The following is a 13175-nucleotide window of genomic DNA, read 5'->3' on the forward strand; positions in this document are numbered from 1 at the left end:
CTCTTTTGGAATGAGAATCCTTGATTCTTGATACTAAAATCCCTAAATCAACTCGATTTCAACACTAAGAATTGGGTTAGACATGGGTTACCTTAAAATCAAATATTTTGAGACAAAAAACAAGGTTTTTGGCACAAGATTTGAATACTCTACAATATAGGATGGTCAATCCCATTTGAATATCTTTCGCATACAACTCAACATATATGAATTGTAAAATTCAAGAAGCTCTCTAGCTAAACTTAAAAGAGAAAGCACTAAGGACAAAATTCAATTTATCGTAAAACTTCTCCAAACAACCTAAAAGAGCCTCCCGAGAAAACTCTAATGTTACATCATGATTTATAATAAAATTACAAAAATACTACTTAAAATGTGATACAAAGAATAAAATTGAAAAATACTTAAATTACATCAAAATTATTAAATAAAATATAAAAAATAATTTGATGCCTTAAAAGGAGGTTCCTATCACCTAATTTTGACTTGATGTTTCAAATTGAATTTTGAACTTTTACCTTTTGTTCATTTTTTTTATTGTTGCTAAATTTATCTATTTAGTTGTTTGTAAAAAAGAAGTAAAAATCTTTCAAAAACACAGGAATATCAATAAAAATTGAGCAGGGCCTAAAAGTAAAGCTTATTCGATGTACGATATAGACCATAGAACCATAGTAGAAAATTTCGGTCAAAATATCGAAATTCGGGTCAGAGAGAATTTCATGTTTTTTAATTTCTTGAATTTTCAAAATTTTTATCGAAATTTCGATCTTTCCACCAAAATATTGTTTGTTTGTTTGTTTTTTTTTTTTCTTTTAACTATGCTAGTTCAATGAAAGTTTTTCTATTTTACCCTAAAAAATTTTTTATTACCTAAGAAACCACGTATTTATTTTTTACTTCACTCAAACTTTTCTTTGAAGGAATCAAATTCCTGTAGAAGCATGTGATCGATTTTGTCCCAATTTTGTTGTAGGAATTATTATATAGCACAAACATACGAGTCCAGTGTTAAGCATGCTTCTCTATAAGATAGGGAAGAAAGTTAACTACCTCTATAGATCAAAACATCAAAGATCTTCTCTTAGTTTTCTAAATAAAACACAACATGTTCACAACAGGAACATGACCAAAGGTCTTCTTTGCTACCCTCTTAGAATAAAGGAGGATTGTGGGATCCTAGTGTGGTTGGGAAGAGAATCATCTTTTACAGAGAATTATTCTCTAATAAAATAAATATGAGTTTGTAATTATCATTTTGCCCATGTAATTACCTCTTGCTCCTTGCGTACTACTGGTCTTTTAATGAACAATCTATTTATGATCATACCATAAATCAAATTTTTCTTGGGCCAGTGAAAGAATGGTGTCTCATTGTTCAAGTCCCGGAGTTACCACTTAAGGGAATAAATCATTTACTTACCTAAAGGTAGGAAGGAGTTAATTCTATCTTGTGAAGTTATGTTTCCAACTCCTAACTCTGATCGTTCCTAAAATGGTAGGCCTATTGAGTCGACAACTAAGGTCACTCTTACCCATACAAATCAAAGAACTATCCTCATAAGCAGGAGTTCATAACTCACTCAGATTGAGATCGAGTTACATGATTATCGTTTAAAATATTAATCTCTTCAATTAATGGTGTTACAAAGAGAGATTATATATTTTGTGATCCGGCCTTATACAAACTCATTGTATAGGATAGCCCTACTCACATGTCTCCACATGAACGATTTTGATCAAATCGTTTGTAACACTTATAATATTTGTAACAGTTACAAAGCAGGTTATATTCATAGTGTTTACCAGAATAAGACACCCAATCTTATCCATATATTATAGACTTTTTAGGTTATTACTTCAACATAATCTACTTATTTGTCAACCACATACTGTTCAAGTTACAATAAACAACCTTGGATCTTAGTTTTAGTTTATTGGATTTGAGTTATGCAAATAATAAAGAACACCTTATTTATTTCAAAATAAATAATATTCTATTTATTCAATAATTTGTTTATAATTTACAGACTACAAGATTTAGGGCATAAATTCCAACATTCTTTTCATTAAAGTTTTACATCATTTCACCTCAAACTTGAATTGATGTGAGTTTTCTTGTATTTATCTTGTTTTCTCTTAAACTCTATCTACTTGTAGAGTTATCTTTTTCTTTTTCCATTGTTGTGTTATATTTAATCTTATGTTTTTTGTATCTCTTTTATGTTTAATGTTATGGTTTTTACATCTTTATAATGTTATGTCATGTCATGCAAGTTTAACGTTGTGACTTTTTATTTTTGTGTACATTTCATTTTATAATAAACAATCTAATATTATTTTGTATGAAAATATTTCATGTCCTTAAATTTTGTAATTATTTTTTCATTTTCTTTTTAAATTTATACTCCCGCATCAACATTTATATATATACTTTACAATATGCATCTAAAAGCTATCTTATTTTATAGAAATGATGATTAAAAATGATCAATTATAGTATAATTTAGCCACAATCAAAGTTTCAGTAACTAATCATAACAATTTCCAACAATTCTCATTAATTTCCATAAAGTTTCCCAAAATTTTCATCGATATTGATATTTTCACCAAATCGAGACCTTGATATTTCTATCGACATCAATATTTCGAATCTGATATAGAATCAATTTTTTATACTAAAAAAATTAAATAAAAACTCAGCTATCATGTCAATTTTTAAATATTCACCCGTTTTCTAATTGATATATTTTTACACTCCATTACCTTTTAAATGAAAACTTTTTTTTTTTAAAAACCACCTCTAAACTATAGGGTGATTATAATCACGTCAATTTGATCAATTATACTCTTTTGGCACCTAATTTTATTAAATTAAAGTTTATTTGTAGGTATTTGTGTCTCTCCCTCTTCTCTCTTGTTGTTTCTACTCCCTTCTCATTCTTTCTCATAGGATTTGAGTACTCCAATGAAGGTAAATTAGTAGAAGGATGCAGAAAAAACTGCCCTAAAAATTAAATTTTAGTTAACCTAAGACAGATTGAAATTCCAGAAACCATGTAATTCAAAACCTCAAGATGAAAGAAAAATCAAGAAGAAACAGGTGATGGAGGATTATCCAAATAGCAGATTTGGCAAGGGTGATCAGAGGTGTTGAGGTTAGAGGTTTGATTTTTTCATTATACATAGTATATATACACTATATATATAAACTTTGTCAAATACATGGAGTTGAAACTCATTTCCTTCTATCAAATAGACTCGAACTTCCACACAAAGATTTCTATGTATCCCCATTTTATTAAATATAGAGAAAAACATATCTTTGGTCCTTAGAGTTTGGATGTAGTTCATATGCTTCTTAGTTTTTATTCACTTTGCCTACCTTCTTCCCCATAAATTTACAGACGAACCATTACCACCCATATGCACGTACTCTTTCCACTCACAATTTGATACGTCATATAGTACTATATTATTTTATTTGTTGGGCCACTATTCTTAAATGCTTTTGAGGGTGTTTGGGTATTGATTTTGAAGAGTTATTAAAACAAAACTCTCTGTTAAACTAAAATATGGTATTTCAGTTGTAAAGAGCTGTATATTTATCTCTATAAAAGTTTTAAGGCTAAGAGAGTTGGGTCAAGAAAACTTATCTGATTATACTATAATTTTCTTCTCTGATTAACAAAGTTTGGCTCCTGATTGCACAGTGGATGTAGGTCTTACCTTGACCGAACCACTTAAGTCTTTGTGTATTTCTCCTCTATCTTCTACCTCGTTTTGATTCTTCAGTTTCTAAAACATTCAACATGATGAATACCTTTTCGTCCTTCTCTTGGTAACTCTTTCCATAGTTTTGTTTTTTAGACTCCCTTTCTTGAATGATGTATTTGTTTCCCTATTACATGAAAATTGAGAGTAAGAATAAGTAAAAATATGGAAAGCCAAGTGTCTTTGTTCTTAAACCACGTGTAAACTTTAACAAATTGGTATTAGAGCCCTGAAGTATTCAAGAAGAGTTCAAGTCCAAAATTCTTAATTCACTCATCAAAGAAAATGACAGTTGCACGATATGATTTAGAGAAATTTGATGGAAAAAAATGACTTTCCTTTGTGGAAGGTAAAGGTAAAGGTGTTATTGTACAGCAAAAGGCCTTAAAGGCCTTGACATCCAACAAAACTCCCAACCACTATCTCTGTGAAGAAAAAGAAATAATGGAGAGCAAAGCATTTGAAACAATAGTTCTAAATCTGACAGACAATGTGCTAAGAGAAGTTGATCAAGAAACAACCTATGGTGTAGACTAAATTAGATGAGCTATATCTTGTAAGAGATCTTCCCAGTAGAGCATACTTAAGAAAAAAAAATTCTTCACATGTTGAATGGATGCAAACAAATCATTCACTGATAATTTGAGTGAATTCAAGAGATTGTCTGAAAATTCAAAACTTTGGGTGACAAGGTTGGTGAAGAAAATGAGTCCTTTATTCTCTTGAACTCATTACGAGAAATATATAGAGAGGTAAAGGTTGCTCTTAAGTATGGGAAAGAAGAACTAACCATTAATAGTGTTATTTCAACCATCAAAATCAAAGAGCTTGAGATTCTTGCTCAGAAGAAAGACCAGAATAATGGTGAAGGTCTGTATGAAAACGAAAGAACAAGAATTAAGAGAAAGATAGTAAAAATTAGAAAGATAAAAGCAAACTCAAATGTAATTTTTGTCATAAGAAAGGACACTTGATAGAAGACTATTTTTTTCTTGAAGAAAAATTTAAATCAGAAAAGTAAGAAAGGAGTATAGGCTGAAGAGGTAAAGGCCAAGGCATCAGTGGTAGAATAGAGCCCTTATACTTCTTTTGTGGCCTTAACAACATCCAAACAAAGCACATCAACCTTAGCTTCCCAAGAAACACAAAATTGGATTCTGGACTCTGGCTGTACAAAATGGTTTACAACCTATAGACCTTGGGGTGGAGGAGAAGTGCTTATGGGTAATGACAATGTCTACAAAATTGTTGCCATTGGATCTATTTCTCTCAAAATTATTGATGGATCCATAACACATCTAAGAAATGTGCGACATGTGCCTACACTTGAATTGAATCTCATTTCATTGGGTATGTTGGATGCTATTAGATGTGAATATTCTGGTGGTGGAGGAAGGTTTGAAGTAACAAAGGACTCTAAAATAGTCCTTGTTAGAGAGAAAATAATTGGTCGCTATTTGATTAAAGATGTCCAGATGACAACTTTTACTTTTGTGGCTACAAATAGTAATTGACAAAAGGAAACTTGTGGCTTAAATGTCTCTCCCATATCAATAGTAAAGGCCTTACGACTTTGACTAAATAGGGGATATTGCCAGCTGTAGTGGCAGAGAACCTTAGCTTCTGTGAACACTGTGCAGTGGAAAAGTACACCAGACAAAGCTTTCAAAGTGGAGATCATAACACCAAAGTTATTCTTGATTATATACAATTCGATCTTTGGGGACCATCTCAAATACCATCCCTAAGCAATTTTAGGTATTTCTTGAGCTTTATTGATGATTTCCTCAAGAAAATGTTGAGTTTTTTTTTTTTTTTTTCTTAAAACTAAAGACCAAACTCTTGGAAAATTTAAAGAATGGAAGATCTTAGTTGAACAATAGACTTTTAAACAAATAAAATATCTTAGAATCGATAATGGGTTAGAGTTTTGCAGTGAAGAGTTTAACAATTTTTGTAAACAATATGGTATTGTTAGACATAGACTATAAAACATATACCCCAAAAAATTGAGGTAGCTGAGAGGTTCAATTGGATCATCATTGACAAAGTGAGATGCCAAATGTCTGATGATATGATACCTGAGAAGGTTTGGGCAGAGGCTGTAGTATATACAATCTATGTACTAAACAGAAGTCCTTATAGTGCCTTAGAAAACATTACTCCTGAAGAAAAATGGATAGAGCATCCTCCAAAGCCTGATTATCTTAAAGTTTTTGGATGCACTTGCTTTGTCCATCAAGATCAAGGGAAGTTGAAACTAAGAGCCATAAACTGTATGTTCATTGGCTTCACAAAAAGGGTAAAAGGTTACAACATGTGGCACCCAATTGACAAAATGTGAATTAATAGTAGGGATATCATATTTAGAGAGGAGGGGATGTTTATGATGAACCAAAGTTCTTTTGAAGAAATCACTCAACCTGCTACTACCAGATTTGAAGTGAAGCCATCACTTATCCAAAGTACTTAATTAAATCCAAGTATGGAGGAACCTAGAACCAACAACCAAGTGGCTGATCTCACTGAAGAAGAGTCAACCCAAGAGGAAGATGATCTAATGAATTATTCATTGGCTAGAGACAGACAAAGAAGAACGATAACTCTTTCCTCAAGATACAGTGAAGCTAATTATGTGAATCTAGCTTTAAGCCCCATGATATCCATGGATTTTAAACCCACTTCCTTTGATGAAGCTATCAGTTGCACAATGCCAGGCATTGGATTAGTGCAATGAATGAGGAGATCAACTCATTATTAATAAACAAAACCTGGATACTAGTATGTAACACCCCGCATATTTTTTTTATATATAATAATGTAATTTCAGTAACATTATTATTTGGTAATTCAATAATTGCTTAGTCGGAGGGCATTTTTTGAATTTTGAATCTCAAGTATAAATGCGGGAATTTAAGTTTGGCGGAAAATTATTTAATTTTGAATCTCAATGTGAAAGTTATGACAGAAATTAATTTTCCTTTCGAAACGGAAAGAATTTATTATAATTATACCTTCCTTTTTAGTTATTACATTTATTATTATTTTTTTTTTAAACCCCTACCATCCCCAATTTTTCTTTCTTCTTTCCTCTCAACCGCACGCTGCCTCCGTCCAAACCCACGAACGTCGTGCCTCCCCTCTTCTGACTGCGAGCATCTGTTCAGCGGCATGCCTCCTAAGTGGACTCGACTCCTTTCAGTCATCTGGGCCATAAAGTAGTCGTCGCCACTCGATTCACGAGATCAACCGCGTCTCTGATTGTCGAACCCCAACGGTATCGCTCGCCAACTTGCGCTGGTCTCCGTGGATTGCAGGTCATCGCTCAGAGTCTCGAGATTCCACAGTCATTCGCGCCCAGATTTGAAGATTCACAACCCAAAGGCCAGGTCGCTCACTGTTAGTTCACGCAAGGGTGCTTCGAATCCGTCGTTTCTCGTCGTTTGTGCTGCCAACAGTAAGGGTCGTCGGAACTTGTGGATTTGGGGTAAGATTGTGCCATTTTTTTTAATTGGATTTATTGGTTAATGGTGTTCTGCTTCAATCTATGGACACATATTTGTTTGGGCTTTAAAAATCAAGTTTTGGAGAAGCTTTGAAGTTAAAAATGTGTTGTCAAGAGGATTTGGTTGTGGTTTCGACAAGCTTTTGGGTAAGATTATTCGGAATTATTTGGTTAATTTGGTTATTGGAACTGAGCTCTTTTATTAATTGCAATTTGGATTATGTTTAGGCCTAATTAAAGATCCATCTAAGCTAGGAGAAAGATTAATTTGCTTGTCGCTTAGATATAATTTTGACTTCGAGGTAAGTAATCTTACCACTGGAACTACCCACGAGCCAGACTTTAGTTGTATGCTAGCATGGTGAGTGTATGTTATGGTAAATTGTTAGCATGTTGATTGATAGTATGACCTGAATTAAGATATGTTCTGGCATGAGTTTTGAATTGTTTAAATACACACCTAAGCACTTGATCATTAGTATGTGATGGTATGTGTTTTTATATGTCGATGTTTGATCTGCTGGTGTTGAGGCATACTTGTATGTTGTAGAATTATGATGTAAGGTTTACATGAATGTTGTATAATATGTTATTGAGGATTATGTGTATGTGATGGAGCCATGGTACCAAGGATTTCATGTATGTTTCAGAATTGTACGGTGTTGATTTCTTGAATGTTGAGACTGTGTGAATATCCTCATTGATTAGTTAGATGTTCACCAGTTTTGTGTTTCCTTCGGGATTCACCAGTTTGTGTTTCCTTCGGGATTCACCAGTTTTGTGTTTCCTTCAGGATTCACCAGTTTCGTGTTTCCTTCGAGATTCATCAGTTTTTTGGGCATACTTAACCACAATAGGATAGGACTCAATCTCTTGTCTGTTTCATCTGTTTATGTGCCATAGGTAGGTATCTAGAGGACATAGATGCCTAGCCTGACTCCAGTGGTGGGGTTACTTACTGAGTTTTTCATACTCATCATTTCTTATATTGATATTTCAGGAAAAGGTAAAGATGCACCGGCGATGGCAGCGGAATTCATGATCGTGTCACTGGGACTAGACTTTTTCGTTTCTGCACCTTGAAATTTGAGTCCTTATTTTCCTCTTCATATTTAGTTTTACTGTTTAAAATTTATTACTAAGGATTATTTTTTTATATATACTTTTGTTAGTCTTTAAGAATTTTGGGTACCCTATTATTTGTTTTAACAATTACATTTAATAAATGTCTTTTGAATCCTCTTGTTTAATTAGCATTTATTTCAAATAACTGAGCGTCGTTTTAAATTTTGTGCATGCATTTATTTTAGTAACGACCTTACCTAAGTCCTAGGGGGTCAAGTCGTTACAGATGGTATCAGAGCGGAACCTCTCCTAGTAAGATGTGGTTCGAGGACAAACCAAGCGGAAGCTGATGGGCATGTAATGACCCGAGTTTAGGAGGGGTACATGAATAAACCGATATCACATCTGAATGGGAGGGATCCTGAGGACATGAAAGTATGGTTAAGAAAGGCTTAAAAGAATTAAAAGTTACTACCTATACCAATAAGATGCACCTTCCTTTTCGGTAGCTCAATCATAAGAATTCCAAAGTTAAGCGCAAGGCTTGTAGTAAAAGGGGTTTTCACAGAGAGAAGGAATAGATTTCAATGAAATTTTCTCCCCTGTTGTGATCAACAGATCTAAAAGAATTCAAAACTTCTTTGAAAGAATAATTTGATATGACTTAGGAGAATCAAAGAGGATCCTTGGAGTTGATACAACTCAGCTTAGAAATAAAGGAATCATCTATATCAGTCAGCAATCCTGCTATAATAAAATCTTAAAAAAGTTTAATATGTTTGAAGCAAAAGTAATATCAACTCCTCTTGCTCAACATTTCAAATTATAAGCTGAGAACTCTCCTAAAGTTGATGAATCAGAACACTTAAAGTTTATGTCAAGAATCCCTTATCACAAGTTGTTGGCAGCTTAAATGTACCTCATGATATCTACTAGGCCGAACTTATCCTATTCAGCTAGTTTGGTCAATAAATAGCCACTAAATGGATCCTAAGATATCTCAAAGGATCTCAAATGGCAACACTTCTCTTCAAAAGAAATGATAAAAGCTATGTAATGTATGGATATGTTGACTCGGCCTATGCAGGTGATATTGACAAAAGAAAATCATTCACTAGATACATTTTTCTATTTGGAAATAATATCTTAAGTTAAAAAGCCACCTTCCAACCAGTGGTTGCACTATCCTCTACATAGGCTGAGTTCATTGCTCTCTCAAAATCTATAAAAGAAGGGTTATGGCTAAAAAGGCTTCTAAATGACTTTAGGATAAGTCAATAAACAGTAAGGATTTACTGTGGTAATCAAAGCACAATACATCTTAAAAAAAAAAAAAAAAAGAAAAACCAACAATTTCACAACATGACAAAATACATTGAAATTAAATATCATTTTGTAAGAGAACAAATTGAGTAGGGAGACATTGAAGTTTTGAAGATCCATACCTCTGAAAATGCAGCAAATATGGTTACAAAACCAATAATTCAAATGAAACTTAACTGTTGCCTAGAGTGATTGGATTTGATGATCCCGAGAAAGGTTAAAGAAGGATCAACAAGGGAGCAAACAGAATTAACACTGATTTCAGTTCAAGGTAGAGAATTGAAGAGTTATTAAAACAAAACTCTTTGTTAAACTAAAATCTAGTATTCAGTTGTAAAGAGCTGTATATTCTGTTGGGGTTGATGCCCTAAATCTCATAGGGTCCTATAGTTTGTAAACCTTATATGAACAAACATTTCTGTGATTAATAATATTTGATATTTTATTCATTTATTCTACGAAATATATGATATTTTAGTTGCATTAACCACAAACCAATAAACTAACATCCAAGGTTATCGTTGTAACTTAAACATGTATGTGGAGACATACAGGTGGATCATGTCTAAGTGATAACCTAAATGGTCTGTAGTATATGGATAAGGCTGGGTACCTTATCCTGGTGACACTATGAGTATGGCCCACTTTGTAAGTGTTAAAATATTGTAAAGTGCAACAAATAATCTGTTCCTGATCATTCATGTATTGCACTTGTAAGTGAGGATATTCTATACAAAGGAGATTGTATAAAACCGGACCACGAAATGTTTAGTCTCGTTATATAACGTCGTTCATAATAAAGACTTTCATTTTACTAGGATGACCGTAGGTAACATGACCTTAATCCCGAGTGAATTGTGAACTCCTGCCTATAAGGGCGGTTCTTTGATTTGTCTGGGTGAGAGTGGCCAAATCGCCGACTCAACAAGTCTACTATTTTGGGGATTTGTCTGATTGGGGAGTTGGGAACTTAGCAACACAAGATGAAATTCACTCATTCCACGAAGCAGGGGTAAGTAGATAAATTGCTCCCTTAAGAGCTAATTTCGAGTCTTAAACAATATGGCGCCACACCTTCTCTTGGCCCGAGAGAGGTTTAGTCATAGCGGGGCTATGATCTATTGTTCATTAGAGGGATAAGTGGTACTTAAGGAGTTAAATGTAACTACAAGGGAAAAATGATAAGTTGGCCCAACTGTACTTACAAGCAATTTATGAAGGGTCATCGTACTGTTGATTGGTTATATCTAATGGAACAGAAATATGTTTATAGTGCGAAGAGTGCAGTTGTCGGTCTTTAGTGGAGTGCCCGACAGTTAATGGATGGTGGATAATGTGATTAAAGAGTTTAATTAATTATTCATATATCGTTGGAGCTTCAAGCTATAGATCCATAAGGTCCCCTTGGTAGCTCAAAAGGATTTAGTTGAGAATTAATTTTTAGGTTAATTTCAAATGTTCAAATTAATAAGAGAGAATTTAATTATATATGATATAATTAAATAAATTCAATTATATATGATATAATTGACATAATGTATATGATACATTATAGTTTAATTGGAGGAACAAATATATTTTCTATTAATAAGATTCATAGTTGCTAAATTTAATATAAATATGATTTATATTAAATGTCATAAAATAGAGAAAAAGAACTATAACTTATATATTGTATATGATGCAATGTTAAAACTATAGTTTATAAATATAATATGATAAGTTGGTTATCATATTTAGTTATATTATTAATTATTTAATAATTAATACCTATTTTCTCTCTAACCACCTTAGTGGGAGGTTAAGTGGTTTATTGTGGCAAAGGGAATAAATGAAATATGATTTTATTTTTCCTTAATATGTGTGTTACACGATAGTGAGTTACACAAATCTTAGAGAGTTTATGCAATAGACTTGATCGTCTACACGATTGAAGAAAAACCTATGCGACAGAGTTGTTCTTCCTTCAGTCGTCTTTCTCCTCCAAACCACAAACTCCTTCCTAACCAAAATAGCCAGAGTCCACCACTCCTGGGTTCTCACCCTGAGATTACCAAGGTAACTAAGTGGTAGTGTCCTCTCCCTTTGGTTTGAGTTCTTGCTGTTGTTTGGAGTGTTCGTGTTTGTTCAAAGTGTTCGAGTTGGTTCAAGGGATTAACGCAAAGAAAAGTTATTCAAAGGTATAATCTTTTTAACCCTTTTTCTAGTTCAAAAGCATGTTGTAATTTATGTTTTGATGCATAATCTGTACTGTTCACTGTAAATGTTTGTTTCAATCGAAATGAGATTTGGACGATCCGGTTCCACTCAAAGATTCTTTATAAAACGAGTTTCTTAATATTCATCTCTATAAAAGGCATTAAATCTAAGAGAGTTGGGTCAAGAAAACTTGTGTAATTATACTTTGATTAATAAAGTTTGCCTCCTGGTTACACAGTGGATTTAGGTCTTACCTTGATCGAACCACTTAGTGTGTTTCTTCTCTACCTTCTACCTCATTTTGATTCTTCAATTTCTAAAACTTTCAACATAATGAATAACTTTTCGTTCTTCTCCTGGTAACTCTCTCCATAGTTTTGTTCTTTAGACCCATTTCTTGAATGATGTATTTGTTTCCCTATTACATGCAAATTGATAGTAAGAATTAGTTAAAATGTGGAAAGCCAAGTGTTTCTTAAACCATGTGTAAACCTCAATAGATTTGAGTTGGGTTGAGTTTTTAACCTAATTCAGTGTTGGGTCTACCAACTTCAAAATCGGTGTAAATAACTCAATTTTACCAATTTCAATAGTGATAATTATTGAAGTTTGCGCATTTATCGGGGAACTTCATCTTTCTCTCTTTCTCTCCCTCACTCTAATATTTTCAATGACTCCACTTGCTAGCCATCGTCGACCAACTCTAATGATATGTTTCGCAACCATCTCCAACGCCCAACTTTTGTAGCAATTCATGTCGACGACTATTGCTGTCTCACTCTAGGGATATGCTCCCACGACTGGCGGCCTAACTTTATTGACCACCTCCAGACGCCCAACTTCAGCAACAAACACTGTTGGCGACTACCGCCACCTCACTCTGGTGACACACTCTGATGACCACCTTCGACAGCCAAACTTCTAAAACCATAGCTGGTGAAAAACGATTTCGACGATCATCTTTAGTGATCACCTCTGAGGTCCAACTTTGCTAGGGTACCTCCTCCAACAGCCATCCTTTGATGATCCAACTCCAACTCCAACGACCAAGTCCGTCCTCCAACTCTATCGATCAATTCTAACAACTAACAGTAATGACCAACTCAACCGAGCATATACTCAAAAGAACAAAAAATAAAAAAATAAAAAGGCCGATGAAGGTATTTTTAAATACAAAATTGAAATTATTAGTTCGTAGTGTTTAACAGTTGACTTATATAGTAATTTGATATTAATAGAAACATTGCATGTTTTTATCTTTAACGGTTTTTATAGAAAATGTTTAAATGTGAATGACATTTTGGAAAAC

This window comes from Benincasa hispida, chromosome 10 (assembly GCF_027475165.1).
Source record: "Benincasa hispida cultivar pf3 chromosome 10, pf3_genome.v1.1, whole genome shotgun sequence".
Classification (NCBI taxonomy): Eukaryota; Viridiplantae; Streptophyta; class Magnoliopsida; order Cucurbitales; family Cucurbitaceae; genus Benincasa; species Benincasa hispida.